The following is a 24,760-nucleotide window of genomic DNA, read 5'->3' on the forward strand; positions in this document are numbered from 1 at the left end:
AGAAGAGAGTGACAAGATATATTCAAAGTTCTAAAAGGGAAAAATTTGCAACCTAGTATTCTAAACCTACCAAGCAAATTATCATTTAAAATAGAAGGAGACATGAATAATTTATCCAATAAACACAAACTAAAAGAATACAGCAATATTAAACCCATTCTAAAAGAAATATTGAAAATCATCTTTGAAATAGGAAATAAGAAAGAAGACATTTGATGGAGGAAATCAAAATTTCAAAGTGATAACTTCAATAAGCAAATATATAGATCAACAAGAAAAAAAGATATTTTGTAAATATGATGGTAAACATAAGAAACAGCAAATGGATAAACATGAAGATGTATGTTATAAAAGGACATCAAAGTCATAAAATGCGGGGAAGGAAAGTAAAAAAATCTAGATTCTTTCTTTTTTTTTTAAGAATGTGATGTTAACCCCTTTTATATCTGCTTGCTTTATCAGGCAGATATAAAAGAGGTTAACATAATTGAAAAACAGAGCAAGCACAAATCAAAACCAAATAATACATTCACAAAAACTAAAAAGGAGAGGATAAAATCAAAAGGATAAAATAAAATAAAGCCATCCAACAAAAAAGTAAGGGACAAAGTAGAAACTTAGAAGCAACTGGAAAACAAGGTTTAAAATGGAAATCAATACATACTTAACTATAATTACCTTAAATTTCAGTATATTAATAACTCCAATCAAAAGACATAGAGTAGCAAACTGGATTAAAAAAAAAAAAAGCCTACAACATGCTGTGTATAAGAGACTCAACTTAAGGTAAAGACACGTACAAATTGAAAGTGAAAGGATGGAAACAGCTACTTCTTGCAAATGGAATGACAAGAAAATAGGAGTTGTAATACTCATAAAGTTAAAATAGACTTTAAAACAAAGGCCATAAAGAAAGATGGCCAATAATAAAAGGATCAACTTAATACTAGGATATTACACTCATCAATATATATTCTCCTGAAATAGGGGCACCAAAATACTAGTACAAATACTAACAGACACTAAGAGAAATTGATAAGAATACAATAATAGTTGGATGTCTTAACCCCTCACTCACAACAATGGACAAATCCTCTAGACATAAAATCAACAAGGCAACAGAGACCTAAATAACACAATAGAAAAGATAGACTTAATTGATATTTTCAGGACATTAAACTCAAAAAAAGAAAATAAATAAAAAGAATATATGTTATTTTTGAATGCACAAACGTTCTCTATAATTGACCACATATTGAGGCACAAAATTAACCTCGACTATTTTAAGAGTATAGAAATTATTTCAAGTATCTTCTCTGAGCAGAATCACATGAAACTAGAAATCAACCATGGGGAAAAGTGTGAAAAACCTGACCACGTGGAGACTAAATAATATACTACTAAAAAAAATGGTAAATGAGGAAATCAAAAAGGAAATTAAAAAAAAAAACGAGATAAATGTCAGTGAAAACACAATGACCCTAAATCTTTGGAATGCTACAGAGGCTGTTCTAAGTGGGACATTCATAGTGATACAGGCCTTCCTCAAAAAAGAGGAAAAATCTCAGATCAACAACAAAATCTACCATCTAAAAGAATTAGGAAAATAACAACAACAACAACAACAAAACAGGAAATCTTAAAAGATCACAGAGGAAATCAATAGAGTTGCAAAAAAAAAAAAAAAAAAAAAAGAAAAATCAATAAAAACAAAAGCTGTTTCTTTGGAAGGGTAAACAAAATTGACAAGCATCTGTCCAGATTCACCAAGAGAGACTCCAAATAATATAAGGAATGAAAAATGAAAAATCTCAATGGATATTGCAGAAATAAAAGAGAATACTATGCACGACAAATTCCAACCAAAATATGCCAACAAATGTGACAACCGAGAAAAAGTGGACAATTCTCTAGAGACCTATAGATACCAAAAGTTAATCAAGAAGAAACAGATAATTTGTGCAGACCAAGCATTAGGAATGATATTTAATTTGTAATAAAACACTCCTTACAAACAAAAGTCTAGGATCAGATAACTTCATAGGTGAAATGTACAAAACATATAAAGAAGTATTTATACCCAACCTTCTTAAATTTCTCTAAAAGTTTGAAGAAGGAATAGTCCCAAAAATATTCTATGAAGCCACATCCCTGCAATGCCAAAACTAAATATAATACCAAAAAAGAAAATTATAGGCCAATATATTTGATGAAAATGATGCAAAAATTCTCAACAAAATTTTAGCCCACCAAATCCAACACATAGGAAAGATCATATAACACAACCACGTGGGATTCAAGGATGGTTCAACATATACAAATCAATCAACCTCATATGCCACATTAACAGAAGAAAAGTAAAAAACCACATGATCATCTTAATAGATGGAATAAAAGCATTTGACAAAGTCCAGCATCAATTCATGATAAAAACTCTTAACAATGTGAGTACAGAGGGAACATATCTTAATATATATTACTTATTGCAAACACATATGCAGTATAATACTCAAAGGAGAAAAATGAAGCCTTCCCACTAAAATCTGGAAGTATGCCCACAGTCAGCACTTTTGTTCAACATAGTTTTGGAAGTCCTAGACATAGCAATCAAACAAACAAAAATAATAAAAGGTATCCAAATTGTAAGAGAAGAGGTAAAATTGTCAGTATATGCAGAAGACATGATACAGTATATAGAAAACCCAAAGGGCTCCATACAAAAATTACTCAAGCTGATCAACAAATTCAGCAAAGTACCAGGATACAAGATTAACATTCAGAAATTGGTTGCATTTCTGTATACTAAAAAAGAAATATTAGAAAAATAATTTTTAAAAAACCTTTTAAATTACATCTCAAAATATTCAATGCCTAGAAATAAACCTGCCCAAGAGGGGAAAGAGTTATATACTGAGAACCATAAAATTTTAATCAAGGAAATTAAAGAGAATTCAAAGAAATGGTAAGATAATCCATGCTCCTAGATTGGAAGAATTAATATTGTTAAAATGGCCACATTACACAAATCAATGTATAGATTTAATGTGGTCCCCTTCAAAGTTCCCATGACATTTTTCACAGAACTAGAACAAACAATCACAAAGTTTATAGGGAGCTATAAGAGATCCAGAATTTCCAAAGCAATCCTGAGGAAAAACAAACAAACAAGCAAACAAACAAACAAAAAAAAGCAAGAGGCGTTCCCATCATGGTGCAGCAGAAACGAATCCCTCTAGGAACCATGAAGTTGTGGGTTCAATCCCTGGCCTTTCTCAGTGGGTTAAGGATCTGGCATTGCTGTGAACTGTGGTGTAGGTCACAGACCCGGTGGCTTGTATCCTGCATTTCTGTGGCTGTGGTGTAGGCCAACAGTTGTAGCTCCTATTTGACCCCTAGCCTGGGAACCTCCATATGCCATGAGTGTGGCCCTAAAAAGCAAAAACAAAAACAAAAAAAAACAATAAAACAAAATAAAAAAAAAAAACAAGCAAGAGACATAACTCCTCCAGACTTCAGTAAATACTACAAAGCCATAGTAATCCAGAGAGGGTGGTACTGGGACAAAAAAAAGACATACACACCAACGGAACAGAATAGAGAGCCCAGATGTACACCCAGACAACCATGGTCATTAATCTTTGATAAAAGAGGCAAGAATATAAAATTGGAAAATTTCAGGCTCTTCAGCAAGGGATGCTAGTAAAGCTGCATGCAAATCAATGAAACTAGAACAGACCTTTACACCATGCACAAAAAATAAAATCAAAATGGCTTAAAGACTTAAGCATAAGTTGACACCATAAAATTTCTAAAAGAGAACATAGGCAAAACATGCTCTGATATCAACAGTATAAATGTTTTCTTAGGTCAGTCTCCCAAGGCAATAGAAAAAAAAAATAAACCAATTTGGCCTAATCAAACATACAAGCTTTTGTACAGCAAAGAAACCATAGAAAAAGAGAGAGAGACAACGTATGGAATGGGAGAAAACAGTTACAAACAATGCAACAACAAAGGCTTAGTATCCAAAATATACAAATATATCATACAACTACAAAAAAAATCAAAAAATGGGCAGAAGACACAAATAGATATTTCTCCAAAGACATTTGGATGGCCTATAGGCACATTAAAAAATGATCATCATCACTGATTATTACAGAAATATAAATCAAAACTAAAATGAGGTACCACCCCACACTGGTTAGAATGGTCATCATTAGAAATTCTATAAATAAGAAATGCTGGGGAGGGTGTGTAACAAAAAGTACCTTCCTTCTCTGTTGATGGGAATGTAAATTGGTACAACCACTATAGAAAACAATATAGAAGTTCCTCAGAAAACTAAATATAGAACTACGATATGAACCATTAACCCCACTCATGGGCATACACCAGGCCAAATTTTCATTCAACTAGATATGTGCACCAATATGTTCATTGTAGCACTTTTCACAATAGCCAAGACATGAAAACAACCTAAATGTCCTTAATGGTTGAAGATGTGGTACATATATACAATGGGGTTCTACTCAGCCATAAGAAAGAAAAAAATAATGCCATTTGAAGCAACATGGATGCAACCAGAGAGTCTCATATTAAATGAAGTAAGTCAGAAAGGGAAAGACAAATATCATATGATATCATTATTTGTGGAATCTAAAATGTGTCCCAAATGAACTTACCTACAAAATAAAAACAGACTCATAGAAACGAAGAACAGACTTGCAGTTGCTAAAGGGGAGGGGGAGGGAATGGAATGGACTGGGAGTTTGGAATTAGGAGATGCTACTTATTGCATTTAGAGTGGATAAGAAATAAGGTCCTGCTATATAGAACAGGATATTCTTTCCTATCGTGAACGTGATAGAAGATAATATGGGAAAAAATGTGTATGTATATGACAGGGTCACTTTGCAGTATAGCAGAAATTGACAGATAGAACATTGTATATCAACTATACTTTAATAAAAATGGGTTATATATGTGAATAAACAATTTTCATAAGCAGATATACACATAGCCATTAAGCACATAAAATTATTTAATATTATTTAGTCATTAGGAAAATATATTTTAAAACTTCAATTAAATAAAACATGACTATGAAATAGCTAAATTAAAAAAATAAAAACCTATAGCACCAGATCAAAAAGTCAGAGTGTATATTAAGAAGTTTTTTTAACCAGTCCAAATATCCAGCAAGATAAAAATGAATAAGCAAATGATGTTACCTTTATACATTTGTATGTCACTTGGCATTGAAATAAACTATTATGAATACTTGCAACATATAGATAATTGTAAACATATTAACATTGTATAATTAAATTCATATGATTTTGTAAACTTAGAAAACTAATTTCTGGCTAAAAATTTCAAATGAATTGTGAGTGGAGGTGGCCATTGAATGCCAAGGAACATTAGCAAAGTAGATTGATGAGGTTTTATATTACATAGGATACATTTACCAAAACTCAATAAATGATACAAATATAATTTATACTTCTGAAGTTTTACAAAATTTACCTTAAAAAGTACTACACACAAATATTGAAAGATATTTATTGGTATGCTTATTTAAGCATTTAGTATGACTTATGAAGATCTTTGTGTTTATTTATTTATTTATTTATTTTTTTGTCTTTTTGCCATTTCTTGGGTGGCTCCCACAGCATATGGAGGTTCCCAGGCTGGGGGTCTAATCGGAGCTGTAGCTGCCGGCCTATGCCAGAACCATAGCAACACGGGATCCAAGCCATGTCTGTGACCTAAACCACAGCTCACGGCAAAGCTGGATCATTAACCCACTGAGCAAGAGCAGGGATTGAACCTGCAGCCTTATGGTTCCTAGTCGGATTCGTTAACCACTACACCACAACGAGAACTCCCGAAGATCTTCGTATTTAAATGTATAAAAATATGAAATTCCCATTGTGGCTACTGGGTTACAAACCCAACTAGTATCCATGAGGATGCAGGTTCAATCCCAGGCCTTGATCAGTGCAATAAGGATTTGGCATTGCCGTGAGCTGTGTCTTGGATCTGCGTTGCTAGCCTGGGAACTTTCATATACCACAGGTGTGTCCAAAAAAAGCACTACATATATATATGTGTATATATATATATATATATGTATATATAGATATATATGTATATGTATGTGTGTATATATAAAAATAAATGCATAATTATTACAAGCACAGAGTAATGTATAGATTAATAGATATGTAATAACACATGGAGTAAATAGATAATAATTAAATCTAGGTAAATATCTTAGTGGTAAAATCTAGGTAATAGTTATGTAGATGTCACTTTAGAATTCTCCAACCTTTTTATTTATTTTTGAAAATTTTCAGCATAATTTGTTTGAAAGATACAGTGTTATTTTCTTTTGAGAAAATATGCTTAGTTGTTTGTGAAATATCACATGACAAGAGAGGACAATATCATCAAACTTTGTCGTGGACATCCAACTCAGAGCAATGAGAATTATTATGAATGAAAAATGATTATAAGGGGAAAAATTTAGATTTGCAATACAGTTCAGAGGAAAAAGTAGATAAGATTTTTTTCCTCAATGAATCCATATGTTAATAGAATATAGAAAATTTATATTATCATCATTTGCCATTTATTTTAGAAGATGGCTGAATTCAAGATTAAACAAATTAAATGTGTTTTACAAAGTAAAAGCAACAATTAGTAGGTAATAACACAGCATAAAACATATCAAAAATGGAATAATAAATATAATGAAAACTGCACTTTTTTATAAAAATATAGAAAATATTTCTAAAAACAAGAAAGATAAAAAAATAGAAATATCAAAATCATGGTTGATAAACTCCACATTGTTAACAAGGAAATTCTTACCAAACTACCTATTTAATAAAATATAAATTAAAACACACAGTTTTTCTTGTATATATGTGTAATTTCCAGAATTTTTAAAATTTATGTAGAATTTTGATAATATAAAATATCCATCAAATTTGAGGAAAAAAGTAAATTTAGAAAATTAACACCCAGCAGTTGGAGGGAGGAGACAAGATGGTGGAAGAGTAGGGGGACACACTCACCCTCTCCCACAAACACAACAAAAAAAACACATCTACAGGATAAATGACTCGCACAGAACAGCAACCAATCGCTGGCAGAAGAACCTAAACTCTAATAAGGCAAGAAGTTCGTGACATTACTAGGTAAAACAAGAAAAAAGAGGAGAGTGAGAGAAGGTGAATCCAAGCTGGACGGGTGCTCCCGAAAGGGAACTGCGGAGGAGAAAGGGATCCTGCACCCTGGAAAGTCACCTACTTGGGGGAAAGACCAAACGAACCAGAGGAATCTCCAGATGGAGAGAAGAGTGTAGCAGTAAGTTGGAGTTCTGAAAAGCAGATCAAGAACCTAACGGACCATCTGAACTACGGTCACAGTCACCAAAAATTGAGACACCTGGGTGGGGGCTGGGCACTGAACCTCGGCTCTGGATGTTAGTCCCCAGGAAAGGGCTGGGGGGGGTGGGGTGGAGCGGAGACTGCTTGGGAGGTCTAGAAATCGGTCTGTCAAGTTTGAGGGGGCAGAGACTGCCTGGGAGACTAGAAAACAAAGCTGTCACAGGGGAAGGGAACAATACTCTAGGGGTGGGGGAGTGGAGAGCCACATCAGAGGGAACCTGGGAGAAGAACCTGGTCTACGCCTGTGCTGGGGAGGGGAGGTAAGAAGGGGTGGTCCCCATAGAATACTCCCCATGTCACAGCAAGCCTACAGGACTGCTAGCTAGCAGAAAGCTGTGCTTCCCAGTGCATCCCCTCCCCCCACCCCCGCCACCTCCTACGCACTCGCCAGACCTGGGGCTGCCTGCCAGCTGGGAGGGCTGGCCTCAACAATTGCCTGAAGCCTACCACCGCAGGGGCTGTCCCTGCACAGGCCTGCTTGCCATTTGGAGGGGCTACACCCCTGCCGAGCAGCACCGAACACCACTAGCCCCTGAGAAAAGGCCTGAAGCCCAGAAAAGCTAGAACAAGCCTAGCCAGGCCATGAAAAGCTCTGTCTAATTCTCGGATGGTCTTTCTGAGTTGGGCTGCCCTGGGGAGGAGCCTCTTGGGTGGGCAATGGCCCAGCTAGATGCCCAAGCCTCGGGGGTGCCGAGCTCTCGCAGATCAGATGCATAGGACTGCCAGCTCCTGGCAGGACCCACTGCAGCCCAGAAAAGCTAAAACAAGCTTGGCCAGACTGTGAAAAGATCTGCCTACCTTCTCAGGCCGTCCTTCTGAGTTGGGCTGCCTAGGGAAGAGCCTCTTGGGTTCTCAGTGACCCAGAAAGATGCTACAGCTCTCAGGGGGTGCTGCACTCCTGCAGAACATCTGCCCAGCACTGCCAGTCCCCTGCAAGAACCCCACAGCCTAAAAACACCAGAGCAAGCTATGCCCAGCCCAGTGAAATCTGCTACCATCGTGGTGTGGACCTCCCAGTCCTGTCTGCCCTCAGGAAGTCCTCCTTTGCTTCAGAGAGACCCTGTTAGTCCCATCAAACTCCAGAAAAGCCATACTGCCTCAAAAACGACTGAACAACAACACCAGCCTTCAGGAAACATTCCACGGCAGTGACAAGGCAAACACTGCCTGGTCACGGAGAATACAACTTCCTCAGGAAAAAGAAAACAAGCAAGATGAAGAATCTGAGAAACCACCCCCAGTCAAACCAACAGGAGATCTCACCTAAAACAGTCAACAATGAAACAGATCTCTGCAGTCTGACAGATCTTGCATTCAAAAGAGAAATAGTGAAAATACTGAAGGAATTAAGAGAAGATATAAACAGTAATTCAGACACCCTCAGAAAGGAACTAGAAAATAGAAGGAGGAGCCAAGAAATACTAGAACATTCATTTGCAGAGATACAAACTGAACTAAGGGCAGTAAAAACCAGAATGAATAATGCAGAAGAACGAATCAGTGCTATGGAAGATAGAATAATGGAAATCACTCAATCTGGTCAACAGACAGAAAACCGAATCAAAAAACTGGAAAGCAATATAAGAGACCTATGGGATAATATAAAGCGGGCCAATCTACACATAATAGGAATTCCAGAAGGAGTAGAAAAAGATAAGGGAATGGAAAATATATTTGAAGAAATTATCGCTGGAAACTTCCCAAATCTAAAGGATACTGGATTCAAGATACAAGAAGCACAGAGGGCCCCAAACAAACTGAACCCAAACAGACCCACACCAAGACACATCATTATAAAAATGGCAAAAGTTAGTGATAAAGAGAGGATCCTAAAGGCAGCAAGAGAAAAACAGAATGTTACCTACAAGGGAACCCCCATAAGAATATCAGCTGATTTCTCTACAGAAACACTACAGGCCAGGAGGGAATGGCAAGAGATATTTCAAGTGCTCAAAGGAAAAAATATGCAACCTAGAATACTCTATCCAGCAAGAATATCATTTCAAATAGAAGGGGAAATAAAAATTTTTTCCAACAAACAAAAACTTAAAGAATACAGCAACACAAAACCCAGGTTAAAGGAAATTTTGAAAGGGCTTCTCTAAACCAAAAAGAAAGGAAGGAAAGGGAAGAAAAACGAAAAGAAAAAAAAAAAAAAAGAAGAAGAAGAAGAAGAGGAAGAACTAGGTCTGAGGAAACTGCAATCAGAGAGCAGTCACTCAAATAAGCCAGCATACAGATTTAATCATGAACATGATTCAAACAAAATAAAATTAAAAAGAAAAAAATAAAAAACAGTCATCAAAACCATAAAATGTGGGCCAGGGATGTTAGGAAATAAATAACCCTTTTTGTTTTTTTTGTTTGTATGTTTCTCATCTTAATTTTAACATAGGAATGAAGTGTCTGAACCTACAGGACCATCAGGCTAAAACACAATTATAGGAAGGGGTTAGAATACTTAAATAACAGGGCAACCAGAAGCCAAAACCAAATATTGCATTCGCAAAAAATGGAAAAAAAAAACAAAAACAAAAACACTCAAGCAGATAACAACAGGAGACCATCCAACCAAAAAAAAAAAAAAAAAAAAAGAATGGAAGAATAGAGAACCATAGAATCAACTGGAACATGAGGTTCAAAATGGCAATAAATAATCATCTATCAATTATCACCTTAAATGTCAATGGACTGAATGCCCCAATCAAAAGACACAGAGTGGCTGAGTGGATAAAAAGGCAAAAACCCTCAATATGCTGCCTACAAGAAACTCACATTAGGACAATGGATACATATAGATTGAAAGTGAAAGGGTGGGGAAAAATATTTCATGCCAATAGACATGACAGAAAAGCAGGAGTTGCAACACTCTTATCAGACCAAATAGACTTTAAAACAAAAGACATAAAGAAAGACAAAGGAGGACACTATTTAATGATTAAGGGATCCATCCAAGGAGAGGATGTTACTATCATCAACATATATGCCCCAAATATAGGAGCACCCAGATACATACAACAAATATTAACAGACATAAAGGGAGATATTGATGAGAATACAATCATAGTAGGAGACCTTAATACTCCCCTCGCATCAATGGACAGATCCTCTAGACAGAAAACCAATAAAGCAACAGAGATCCTAAAGGAAACAATAGAAAAGTTAGACTTCATTGATATCTTCAGGACATTACATCCACAAAAATCAGAATATACATTCTTCTCAAATGCTCATGGAACATTCTCAAGAATCGACCACATATTGGGACACAAAGCTAACCTCAATAAATTTAGGAGCATAGAAATTATCTCAAGTATCTTCTCTGACCACAATGCCATGAAATTAGAAATCAACCACAGGAAAAGCAAAGAGAAAAAACCTACTCCATGGAGACTAAACAACATGCTACTACAAAACCAATGGGTCAATGAGGAAATCAAGAAGGAAATTAAAAACTACCTCGAAACAAATGATAATGAAGACACAACCTCTCAAAATCTATGGGATGCTGTGAAATTTATAGCAATACAGGCCTTTCTCAAAAAAGAATAAAGATCCCAAATTGGCAACGTAACCCTCCACCTAAATGAACTAGAAAAAGAAGAACAAAAAAGACCTAAAGTCAGCAGAAGGAAGGAAATTATAAAGATCAAGGAAGAAATCAATAAAATAGAGACTCAAAAAACAATAGAGAAAATTAATAAAACCAAGAGCTGGTTCTTTGAATAGGTAAACAAAATTGACAAACCCCTGGCCAGACTCACTAAAAAGAGGAGAGAAAGAACCCAAATAACCAAAAGTATAAATGAAAAAGGAGAAATCACAACGGATACAGCAGAAATACAAAAAACCGTAGGAGAATACTATGAACAACTATATGGCAACAAGTTTGACAATCTGGAAGAAATGGACAATTTTCTAGAATCTTACAGCCTGCCAAAACTGAATCAAGTAGAAAAAGACCAACTGAACAGACCAATCACTAGAAATGAAATTGAAGAGGTCATAAAATCACGCCCTACAAATAAAAGTCCAGGACCAGATGGCTTCACAGGTGAATTCTATCAAACATATAAAGAGGAAATGGTGCCCATCCTCCTTCAACTCTTTCAAAAGGTTGAAGAAGAAGGAACACTCTCAAAGACATTCTATGATGCCATCATCACCCTAATTTCAAAACCAGACAGAGATACCACCAAAAAAGAAAACTATCAGCCAATATCATTGATGAATATAGATGAAAAAATTCTCCACAAAATCTTAGCCAACCAAATCCAACAACTTATCAAAAAAATTATACACCATGACCAGGTTGGGTTCATCCCAGGTTCACAAGGATGATTCAACATACACAAATCAATCAACAGCATACAACACATTAACAAAAGAAAAGTCAAAAATCATATGATCATCTCAATAGACGCAGAAAAAGCATTTGACAAAGTTCAACATCCATTCATGATCAAGACCCTCGCCAAAGTGGGTATAGAGGGAACATTCCTGAATATAATCAAAGCCATTTATGAGAAACGCACAGCAAATATAATCCTCAATGGGGAAAACCTGAAAGCCTTCTCACTCAAATCTGGAACAAGACAGGGATGCCCACTCTCACCACTGCTCTTCAACATAGCTTTGGATGTCCTAGCCATAGCAATTAGACAAACAAAAGAAATAAAAGGCATCCATATAGGAAGAGAAGAGATCAAACTGTCACTGTATGCAGATGACATGATACTATACATAGAAAACCCTAAGGACTCAACCCCAAAACTCCTTGCACTGATTAATAAAGTGAATATTAACTTAAACTGTAATATATCTTTCATTATATGAACCAGTTCAGTACACTGAAACTGAAACTCACCACGAAGTAAAAATTTTCAGTGATAAAAATTTAGTAATTCCAGATATTATTGAAGATACAGTAAGTGGATGCTGAGAACAGCTGAAAATCCCTTATATTTATGTGTGTGAAAGAAGCCATTTAAAACTCAGTGTATGTCTATATGTGTGTGTATGTTTTATTGATACTTTCTTTAATTGCTCTAAGAGAAGTCACTTTCAAAGGATTTATATTCTTTGTCATTAAATGGGAGTAAGAGGTGGTAAAGTCCTTATGCCAAAATTGAGTTTATTCTAATATCTAGTGCTGCCAGATATCTTATCATAAAGCCTCTTAAAGTAAAACTTCCATAGAGATTGACTGATGTACATCAGTACACGTAATGGCCTTATTTTAATGTGTGCTAATTTTAGACCTGCAATTTACAGTTAACTTTTACAGTCATACTAATTCAGGACAAATTTTTAATTTAGATCACTCAGGATTTAGAAAAATTCATTAGGATTACATACTTCAGGAAATGTATGTAAAAGGAAAGTTTGTCTTATTTTTCTGAAATAATGTTAAAACTCTGCCAATTTTGAGAAAAATATATAATAGGTATTATAAGTTTATTATATATATAATTATATATAGAAATTAAAATTATATTATCATGCCCTCCCCACCAAAAGAAAACCCACAATTTAAAACTTAATACATGCAATTCCTTTCCTGTTGTTGTAAATAAAATAATACCACTTAAGTTAATAAAAACCAAAACCATAGGAAAAATGAAGAAATTTTTCATATTCCAGAAAAAAATGAACTGAAGATGGTTTGTGAGTACTGCTTTTTTTATTTATTTGTTTTCTTTTCCTTTCTTTTTTTTAATTTATTTTTATTTTTTTTTAAGGGCTGCACCTGCGGCATATGGAGCGTCCCAGGCTAGAGGTCAAATCGGAGCTGTAGGTGCTAGCCTACAACACAGCCACAGCAATGCCAGATCCAAGCTGCGTCTGTGACCTATACCACAGCTGACAACAACGCTGGGTCCTTAACCCACTGAGCGAGGCCAGGGATCGAACCTGCATTCTCATAGATCCTAGACGGGTTCATTAACTGCTGAGCCAGGAAGGAAACTCCTCTTTAAAAAAAAAAAAAAAACACACACAAAAAAACAAAATAAGTGTTAATAGGCAGTCTTATATTTATATAAAAAAGTAAAACTGAAAATATAGTTTTTTTCTCTGTGCATTTCCTTTATTTATTTTTTTTCCCTAAAAAGGAAGGGGAAATCCTCTGCAATTTTCTAAATAGAATAAGGTAAAATATAGCACAAATTTCTATTCTTTCTGCCAAGTTCATTTATTCTGGGCTGGGGATGGTTGCTGCAAGGACAATGAAATACTGCCTGGTATGATTCCAAAAATTGATGTCATGTCCATGTTGCTTCTGTTTGAGATGGTGGGTCTAGGGTTCTCTGGTTAGCTGTTGGAGGATATGAGGCTGCTGTTATTGTAAATACTGCTTCTTGGTGGTTATCAGAGAAGTACTGACTCATGCACTTAACTGATCGAGAAACATCTGTGAGGAGATAAATGGAAAAAAAACTGACACCAGTGTGAGAGGTCTCAATCATCTGAAACCATGCAGTGGCAATGGGGGAAGTATTGCAATACTAATTGTTCCCGATAAGAAAGGAAAGAAATATAATCCTTGTAAATCATAAAATAAAGGTGTCATGTGAAAGGATGTATGTAGTCTTGGATGAGGGATGTGTTAATATAGCTTGTGTCTACATCAGAGAGCCTTGGGGTACAGGCTACTGGCAATGCTTGATGTGGAAGGTTTAATACACCTTTATATTTAGTAATGAGGTGGGACATAGGGAAGGACAGTTTTTCTTTTCAGATGGCTCTTCCTCCTCTTCCTCAGATGAACTGTATATGGTTAGATCGATCACCTCTACTTTTGTATTTTTATTTGAGGATTGGTAGGGAGAAACCACTTGGTGCTCTAATATGGAGCTCAAGCATCCATCAACTTCATTTTAAGAAGAAACTGCCTCTACTTCCTTTTTTGGCTTTATAAGTGCCTAAGAATTTTTCTCCTTAAACTGTATTTCATCACAATCTGTGCAGTATTTTAGGATTTCCATAAACAAGACATTGATAATGAGGTGTTCATATGGAGCCTTCTTATCACAGACAGGACAAACCCAAGTTGGCTTTTTCTCATTCATCTGAATATAAAGAATGCATCAAAACACTGCAGACGAGGCCAGAATGGAAATGTTTGCCACATTTTACCAAGTGGACATAGTAGAGAAACCCTCACGCTGGTTGTACTTATATCACTGTCTGGATCTACAGTCAATTTCTCTTTAATTAAATCTCTAGAATAATTTTTTTTTTTTTTTTTTTGTCTTTTTGCTATTTCTTGGGCTGCTTCCGCAGCATATGGAAGTTCTCAGGCTAGGGGTCGAATCAGAGCTGTAGCCACCAGCCTATGCCAGAGCCACAGCAACGCAGGATCCAAGCCGCATCTGCAACCTACACCACAGCTCAGGGCAACGCCGGATCGTTAACCCACTGATCAAGGGCAGGGATCGAACCCGCAACCTCATGGTTCCTCGTCGGATTCGTTAACCACTGCGCCACGACGGGAACTTCTCTCTAGAATAATCTTGATTCCTTATTTCCTTTACCTACGTTATAAAACCTCTGAAGAAGAACTGTTGAAGACAACTGTTTTACAATATATACTGCCATGGAATAGTTTCTTCCAATTTCTGCAGTCCATGAAACAACAATGGTGTTTGGTACAGTTGTGGATAGTTGGACAAGAGGTGGTATTAATTGGTCAGCTGTGTTGCTTTGGTTCTATACCAGTTTTAGTAGAGGGAACACAACCTGGAAGGCTGCAAGGTTTTGTATTCACTTTTACACAAGGAGTGGGTGGAAAGTGATTTTCTTGTAAACAAATGGTTTCTGATAAAACCTTAACTGTATCTGCACTGTGAAGTCACATTTGGTCCCAGGAATATTCATGGAACCACTGATTTACTGTACTTGTGGTGTCAAGGTAAATGCAAGGCATGTTTATTGAATGTGCTGACTGTTGTCTGATGCTAGACTGGTGAGGTTTATCAGTTCATCGAATAAATAATAATGTGGTAATTTGTGTAGTTTGATACCCAGATGAACTGGGTGAAGAGTTGGTGTGAAATGTAGGAGTTCCAGTTCATGGTTAGGTTTCAGAAGAGAACAGGGAGTAACAGTGATGATAGAGTGACCATCATAAGTGAATTGTGATGGTAGATGCACATAAATTTGCTGGCTTTGGACTTACACTGGGGATGCACAAGTCCATAGGCATCATGATTTTCTGGGGGGACATCCATCTATAGAGTTCTTTAATTTTAATTTGCACTGTAGGACTGCAGCCAGCCTTTAGCAAATTAGCAAATGCAGGGCTTTTGTCAGAAGTTCTTGTTTGTGTCTGTGCTTTTTTTTTTTTTTTTTTTGCCCCAGCATAGCCCAACAGTACTCAGAGTTCAGAATTCTAGGGCTCATAACCATTTTCTTTAGTTCTTCTCTGTCTGCAATCCTGTGTTAAAGACTTAATTATAATATATTTTTTCTTTTCTCTTTTAGCTGTTTCATGGTATATGGAGTTCCTCAGCCAAGGATCAGATCTGAGCCACAGTTGTGACCTTCTCCTCATCTGTGGCAACCCAAGATCCTTAACCCATTGGTGTCTGAGTAGGATGGAACGTGTGACCAAGCACTCCAGAGACCTGCCAATCCTGTTGTGCCATAGCAGGAAATCCAAGCGGAAATGTTAAAGGACTGCTAAAATACCACTAAATAAAATAGCCAAATTCACTTACAATAATTTTTCTCAAGCAGTGCAATATAACTTGTATTCTTGTCTACAAATCTCAAATCATCAAAACTTCATTGTATGTGGAAAAGAGTCTCAAAATTTATTCCAATTAATATCAGAAACTGTCAGAATCTATGTTCTTTGAGAAGCATGTTAGATGTTATTTCAGAAATATACGCATTAGTACTTGTTTTACTAAAACTCAACTCCTTAAAAAATATGAATCCTTATATCCTTCATTGTAAATCATAGCAATATGTTATTGGCAGAAGAATCATCTATGCTAAGCCCCTTTCTGTCACTTACTGCAAATACTGGAAGAGCTCAAGTCATTATTGTCATCTATAAATGGAAGCAGTAATTTCAGTAATGACGTAATATTCAGAAAAAAAGTATGATAAACATTAAGCATAATACCCAATGAATATGTCACCTCAAACAGGGATTTTTTTAAACCAATGTAAATGAACAAAACAAAACAAACAAAAACAAATACATACAGAGAACAGAGTAGTTGTTACCAGAGGGAAACTTGGGGAAAAAGGCAAAATAAGTAAAGGGGATCAACTATACAGTGATGGAAAGTAAATTTTTGTGATTAGCACACTATAGTACATACAGAAGTAGAAACATAATGTTTTACAGGTGAAACATTTAATATTATAAGCCAAAGTTACCTAGCTAAAAAAAAATTTTAAAAATGTAATAAAAGGTATTTTTTTAATGTGTGTGAAAACCTTAAGATATAATTTATAAGGAAGCATTTAAATCAGTGGAAGGAGAGAGAGTAAGAAACCAGAGATGGTTAATTTCTTTTACAAATGTCATATTCTGTTAATGCTATGACAGAAGATAAGAGGATAAAGATGACTGAAAGTATGTAAAAATATTTATACAAACAACACTTACAATTCAACAACAGCAAAAAAAAAAAAAAAAAAAAAAAAAGGATAAAAGACCTAAATAGACTTTCTCCAAAAAAAAAAAAAAAAATGAATGACCAATGGGAAGGTGAAAAAAAATGTTCAATATCACTAATTATTAGAGAAATGCAAATCAGAACTATGAGGTACCACCTCACACTGGTCAGAATGACCATCATTAAGAAGTCTACAAATAACAAATGCTAGAGAGGGTGTGAAAAAAGAGAACCCTTTTAAATTATTTGTCAGAGGGTAAATTGGTTCAGACACTATGGAAAACAGTATAAAGTTTCCTCATAAAACTTCAGTTTAAAGAACTGTAAAAAGTATATGACATTATATAAATGAATGTCTTTTAACATTTAATTATCTTCTGGTATTCTCTTTCTTTTCTTTCAGGGGAGTCATCTTCAAGGGTTTTGCATTCTCTAACATCATATGAGTAATAAAGTGAGAAAGTCTTTGCTACAGGACTGTAATTCCCATCTCCTGATGCTACAAGTTCCATTAGGATGACATCTCAAAGTAGACTAAAATATACAAAATTCTAATCAAGACTGATGAACATTAATAGGGCTAGATGGTTAACATTTAATTTGTTTTTGATTTCACACATTACTTTTACATTTACCTTTTTGTTTATTTTATTTATAACAAATCCTTCATGAAGTTACTCATCTATTATTTAGTAAAGCCTTAGTTGTATTCAAAAATACATATATAAAGATGGAATTTGACCCATTTTTCTAGACTGCAGAATAATCCTATTTATTTATCATAATACTCAACTAAAAATATTAACCACATGCAATTTTTTTCTATTTTATTTTCTTTTTATGGCTGCACCTGTGGCATATGGAATTTCCTTGGCTGGGGTGACCTATGCCACTGTTGCAGCAACACCAGATCCTTATCCCACTGAGCAAGGCCAGGGATCAAACCTGTGTCCTCACAGACACCATGTCATGTTCTTAACCCACTGAGCTACAATGTGAACTCCTCCAGATGCAATTTTAACAATATTAATTTATTTATTGGTTAAAGACAATGAGAGAATTCTAAGGACAGCAATAGAAAAACCAACAGTCATGTATAAGTTAACTCCTATAAGACTATCAGCTGATTTTTCATCTTTTCATGACCTAGCATGATGTTAGCTATTTGTCATGTATTCCTTTTATTATGATGGGATATGTGGGGATATTTTATATGTATATAAAATTTATACTTTCATTTATTGATGAATCGCAACTCCTCTATTTAATATAGTTTTGGAAGTCATACAACAGCAATCAAAAAAATAAATAAAAGTAATCCAAGGTGGAAGGAATTCCTTCATGTGTATTCATGAACACCTAAGTGAAAATTTTTTAATCTCTTCTATAATATCATACTTGGCTTTTTTCATTTTTTTGGGGGGTGCAATTTTTGGAATATGGAAGTTCCCAGATTTGGGGTAGAATCAGAACTGCAGCTGCCAGTCTACAACATAGCCACAGCTGCCAGTCTGTAATATAGCCACAGCTGTAGAATCTGAGTCACTTCTGCAACCTACACCATAGCTCACAGCAATGCTGGATCCTTAACCAACTGAGTGAGGCCAGGTATTGAAACTGTGTCCTCATGGAAACTAGTCAGGTTCCTTACTGCTGAGCCACAACGAGAACCCCCAATGTTTGTTTTTTTGAAATTAACCTATGCTGTTTTAATTATAAGTTTTTATATTTGAAGATTGGGTAAATATAAAGTAGAATCTTAACCTAAATATTTCTAAGAATAATTTTTTTTCAGACTGAAAAAATTTTTGAGGGCTATCAACTTGTTAATAGGGACCATCTGTTTGCAACAGAGGATCTTTTACCTAGTGGCATACTCAGAAAATTCAAAACCTTCAAAAGGAAAGATTTTGATAAATGAGATATGATAATGACCCTATTTATTAAATTGACATAAATTATACCAATATAATCCCAAACTTTGATTTCAGTTTATTACCTAAAACATGAATTTTACTCAATAAATTAGGAGGATCCTCTTCAATTTCCATCATATTCATTTAATGAATTTCTTAATTGGACATTTTATTTATTTATTTCTAAGAATGTATATAGTAGTGCTGAAGAGTGGGGAATTATGGAATCAAAATCAGAAAGGATCGTATTCTGAATCACAGCAGAGATTTCAGACGGCTTCAGGTGTATGTAAAACCCAGTGCTGAGGAAGAAAAACACCACACGGATGTAGAGAGACACAGGTAGAAAGGTTTTTTTTACTGTCTGCTCCACTTTGAAACTTGAACATCTCTTTCTCTCACTGTTATGGCCTATGACCACAAAGTGACAATCTGGCGGTCCCTCCACTCCTCTGTGATCATGAACCCTCAGTCTAAACAAGATGCCACTGTTCTTCATACTATCCTGCCCTGACCATTTCAGCAATGAAATTGTAATTCTTGCCTTTGTGATAGAAATCTGTGGTGACACCTTTACCTTCCTTATTTGCAAATTTTCTACTGTAAGTTTCCAACAAGAAGAGAGTGAAAAGGAGTTCCCATCATAGCTCAGTGGTTAATGAATCTGACTAGGGATCATGAGGTTGCAGATTTGATCCCTGGCCTCTCTTGGTGGGTTAAGGATCTGGCATTGCCGGGAGCTGTGGTGTAGTTTGCAGACAAGGCTCGGATCCTTTGTTGCTGTCTCTGGCATAGGCTGGCAGCTACAGCTCTTATTAGACACCTAGCCTAGGAACCTCCATATGCAGTGGGTGCAACCCTAGAAAAGACAAAAAGACAAAAAAAAAAAAAAATGAGAGTGAAGAAAAGTTTTCCACTTAAGTGCCTCACAGTATTGTGGTGAAAGCCTTTGTCAGCTGATGCTATATATGTAAAGCCAAACTCCAACTTACTTGTCACTGGTAAATTCTGTACTCTATTTATTTGTTCCTGTTGTCTTGAACACTTTTTTTCCATTTTCTTAGAAACCAGCAGAAAAAAGAGTCTATAAGAAAATGGTGAAAAATAACATTTTAATCAAGAAAATGATGATAAAATATTTCAAGATATTCCTATATTGATTGTGCAAGTTGAAAATGTTTCAGATGTACTTTTTTTTCTTGTTTTTTTTTTTTTTTTTTTTTAATCTATTCTAGGGCCACACCCATGGCATATGGAGGTTTCCCAGCTAGGGGTTGAATCAGAGTCGTAACCACTGGCCTACAGCCAGAGCCACAGCAACATAGGATCCGAGCCACGTCTGTGGCCTACACCATAGCTCACAGCAATGCCAGATCCTTAACCCAATTAGCGAGACCAGGTATCGAACCTGCAACCTCATGTTTCCTAGTTGGATTCATTAAACACTAAGCCATGACAGGAACTCCCAAATTTACTTTCTTGATTATGCCTTGTAAGATATCAAATTTCCCAGGCTAGGGTGAACTTCCCCACAACTTGCAACAACACTGGATCCTAAACACAAAGAGGAAGGCCAGGGATGGAAACTGCGTCTTCACAGAGAATGTGAACTCCTCTTGATGCAATTTTAATTTTTCCCCCTTTTTGATTTGTACACAATTGATAATAATACTTATAATCCTGATATTTTCTAGACTAATTTTACTACTCAAGCAATTTCGAGGGAAAATATGCAAAAATTAAACAAACCTAGCCATATTTCTAAAAGGTATTAAAATTAATAATGTTGTTTATAAATATTACATGACTATCACAGTCATAAAGGACAGGGTTTTTTTGTTAACTATGTACAAAACTTTGCAGACAGTACCGTAACACCTGAGGCAAATGTCCTTTGCAAGTCTGACTAATAATCTCTTTTATTGTAAATTTAGATTCATTTGAATATGAAGATGCTAAGATCCTTCAGAAGTAGCTATCACATTTGGAGGTGGTGCTTCTGATAATATTGTTCCACACTATAAGCCCTTGAAAGAGGAAGCAGCCTATCATCTAGGCTAGGCTTATATGGTATTTCAAATTTCGAACACTTATACACTGGTAATTTCTAAAAATACATGATATTTTTTCATTTGTGTACATGTTGAAAACATGAACAAGTCTCCAGATAGATCAAGAAACGGATTTTCATTGCTTCTTATTTCTTGGGAAAGGGGGTAGTAAAAAAGAGGAGTGGTCACAAATAGAAATGCTACATTTTAAAATCCTCATAAACAGCAGTCAAAGAAAACCTAGGAAAAAAGAGATCTAAGGATGGTGTGATAAGAGGATGTTGAACACATGTCTCCCCAAGAACACATCAAAAAATTCATCCACCTGTAGCAAAACATTTGCTGAAAACAAACTGGAGAATGACAGAAAGGTTCTTCTACAACCAAGGGTATAAAGAAATATCCACACTTAATCAGGTAGGAAAGGAGGTGATGTGATTAGATTGGGATCTGTGTTCCTAGTAGAGGAGGGGGATATCAGAGATACTCCCTGGGAAGTGCAGGGTTAGAACCACATACTGGGCACCCTATCCCTGAGAACTGAAACTGTGAAATCAAATACCCATTGTTTGATGGTTCCAGAATTTCAGTTTTGTAAGATGAAAAGATTCTGGAGATGGATGTTGGTAATGGCTTCACAACAGTATGAATGTACTTCATTCTACACAATTGTGCACTTTAAATGGTTAATATGGTAAATTTTATGTTATCTATATTTTGCTTCGATTTAAAAAAAAGAGTAGAGTAAAAAATGTTCTTGTTACACAATTATATCTTTAATATGCGCAGTAGAAATTTACTTAACCAAACGACTCCCTCTCTGTTTTTAACAACTGCAAGACAACAAAGGCAAATGTCAAGAGAAATTGTGGATATATAAATAGATTTAAATGTACTAGATCAATATAGTCAACCTTCTTGCCTGAGATGAAAGAGTAAAAGTAGACCCTTATGCATGTTTTGACAACCACACACAGTCATTACAAATCACTGGTCCCTTCATAAACTTCTCTATAACAATGATGTCTGGATCTTTCCTTCTAAAAAAAATGATACTTCTATATATATGTGTGTTTACAGAAGAGAGGAATGCAAATTTAAAACCTAAAAAAATAAGCTTAATAAAAACTTTGAATTTTTCTCAGAATATAAACTCTTCAGCCTCATAGAATATTTAAGTGTGTTTCACCAAGTATGAATTATACAGTCCACATTCTTGGACCACAGTTAATTAATACAGAAAAATAACCAGAATGTAGAAATAGCACAAGGCCTCAACCAAAGATGAATGGATAATGAAACTGTGGATTACATATAGAGGAAAATTATTAGCTTTAAATGGGTAGACTATTCTAACATATGCTTTAGGATGGTGAAACTTGAAGACATTATGCTAAGTGAAATAAGTCATTCACAAAAAGACAATTACTCTATGATTCCACTTGTATGAATTGCTCAGAGTAATTAAATCCATAGGCACAAAGAATAGAATAATAACATATAGAAGATAAAGAGAGAAACATTTACCCTTAGCCCAGCAGCAAATTTTGTCACCCTAAAATGGATCATTCAGAATGGAGTTGCTAAAGTAATTGCAAAAAAGACTAAGACAAGGGAATTAAAGTCTACCTACTAAAAGCAAAGAAAAGGAAATTCCGCTATGAATAATTAATTGAGACTAAAATCACAGTTCATTTCATTTATATTTTGTGGAATTTTTCTCTACTTTCCATATATATAGTATATTGGTTTTCATTTCATATATACTTTAGATTATCATTTATTTTTAATTTTTACATAGGTGTTTATAATTACATAGCATATTATTTATATACTTATTTCAAATTTTACTGCCTGAATTCAGATAAATTATGTCCATATTTTACTTGACAAAGATTCCTCGAAGCTGTATTGATAACATTAGTAGTTAAGGAATCACAAATCTATATAATCTAAAATTTGATTCTCATCAAATATCTTGGATTCTATTCATTCATTAAAATAGAGTTGCTAATTTTGTAGAGAGAAAAAGAAAGGCTAATATAACACAGTGATTATACATTAATTACACTGGTCACAATAGAATGATTTTGGAGTGAGCAATCTAATGCATAAAACCCAGAAAAGAGTTTATTTTATTGAAGTTTGTATCTCATTCAGTGACATTAGGATAAAATTGAAGTAGATTTTTATTATTTTCCAGAATAAAATATTTAAAATATTACTCTCCTTATGGCTTCCTTTATCTCTGTGTTTCTAAGACTATAGATGATAGGATTTAAAAATGGAGGAACAGTGGTATAAAATACAAAAAGAATCATGTCCTTAATAGTTTCTGATGTTACTGATGGCCTTAGGTACATGGAAATGATGGAACTGAGAAAGATAGACAACACGAAGATGTGAGGGACACAGGTGGAAAAGGCTTTTCTTTGCTCCCTAACTGAAAATTTTAGCATAGTTCTAAGTATGTTTATATATGACAGAGTAATGAAGATAAAGAAGATCCCACCAACCACAATGGCAGATAGAAGAAGTAAAATGAAGTTGCTGGAGGTGTCAGAGCAGGAGATCCTCAGCAGAGAGGGGACATCACAGAAGAACTGATGGATCACCTTGGACTGACAGAAGGTCAACTGGAATGTTTTACCTGTGTGCACACCTGAATAGACAAGCCCACTGAGCAGGGAGACAAGAATCATTTGGATAAAGAATTTGTTGTTCATAGTAATTCTGTAATGGAGTGGCTGGCAGATGGCCACATAGTGGTCTTGAGCCATAATGGTGAAGAACTAATATTCACATAAGCAAAGTAAATGACCAAGAATACCTGGGTGGCACAAGCCACCACGGAAATGGTTCTCTTACCAGTGAGAAAATAGACACAGGCAAGTTTTTTTTTAGTATAGTCTGGAGTAAGGGAGCCTGATTCCTCCAGTTCCATTTTTCTTTTTCAATATTACTTTCTCCTAATAAACTCAAATTTTTTGCACAGTAAAGGAAAACATTAAAAATCAAACAAAAATACAACAGACAGAATGGGAGAAAATCTTTGCAAAAATGCAATAGAAAAGGGCCTAATACTCAAAATATACAAACAACTCACACAACTTAGCAGCAAAAAATGCAAACAACCCAACTGAAAAATTGGTAGAGACCTAAATAGACATTTCTCCAAAAAACAAACAAACAAACAAACAAACAAAAAAAACATATGGATGGCCCACAGCATATGAGAAAAATGCTCAACTTCACTAATTATTAAAGAAATATAAATCAAAACTATAATCAATTACCCCTCACACCAGTCAGAATGACTGTCATTAAAAAGTCTACACATAATAAATGCTTCAGAATGTTGGAGAAAAGGGAACTTCTTTATTGTTGATGGGAATGTAGATTGTTACAACCACTATGGAGATTCCTCAGGAAACTAAGTATAGAACTACCATACTCTGGCAATCCAACTCCTGGGCATATATTGAACACAATTTAATTTCATAAAATATATATGCACAGCTATGTTCTTTGTGGTGCTCTTTACAACAGACAAGACCTGGAAACAACTTAAATATCCACCTACATATGAAGGGATTAAGAAGAGGTGGTACAAACATAAAGTGGAATACTACTCAGGCATAATAAAGAAGAAATAATGCCATTAGCAGCAACATGAATGCACCTAGTGATGTTCATAC

At 35.1% G+C, this 24,760-nt stretch overlaps 2 pseudogenes; both read right to left on the reverse strand.

Moving 5' to 3' along the window:
* Positions 1-14,137: 14,137 nt before the first annotated feature.
* Positions 14,138-15,377, reverse strand: LOC110259586 (E3 SUMO-protein ligase PIAS1 pseudogene; annotated as a pseudogene).
* A 7,898-nt stretch (positions 15,378-23,275) lies between these two features.
* On the reverse strand, positions 23,276-24,006 carry LOC146405408 (olfactory receptor 14C36-like; annotated as a pseudogene).
* Positions 24,007-24,760: the final 754 nt, after the last annotated feature.

The sequence above is a fragment of the Sus scrofa genome, chromosome 2 (assembly GCF_054392235.1).
Source record: "Sus scrofa isolate SSC_HxYL_T2T_F1_AM1 chromosome 2, Sscrofa_HxYL_maternal_Yorkshire_Landrace_v2.0, whole genome shotgun sequence".
NCBI classification, from domain to species: Eukaryota; Metazoa; Chordata; class Mammalia; order Artiodactyla; family Suidae; genus Sus; species Sus scrofa.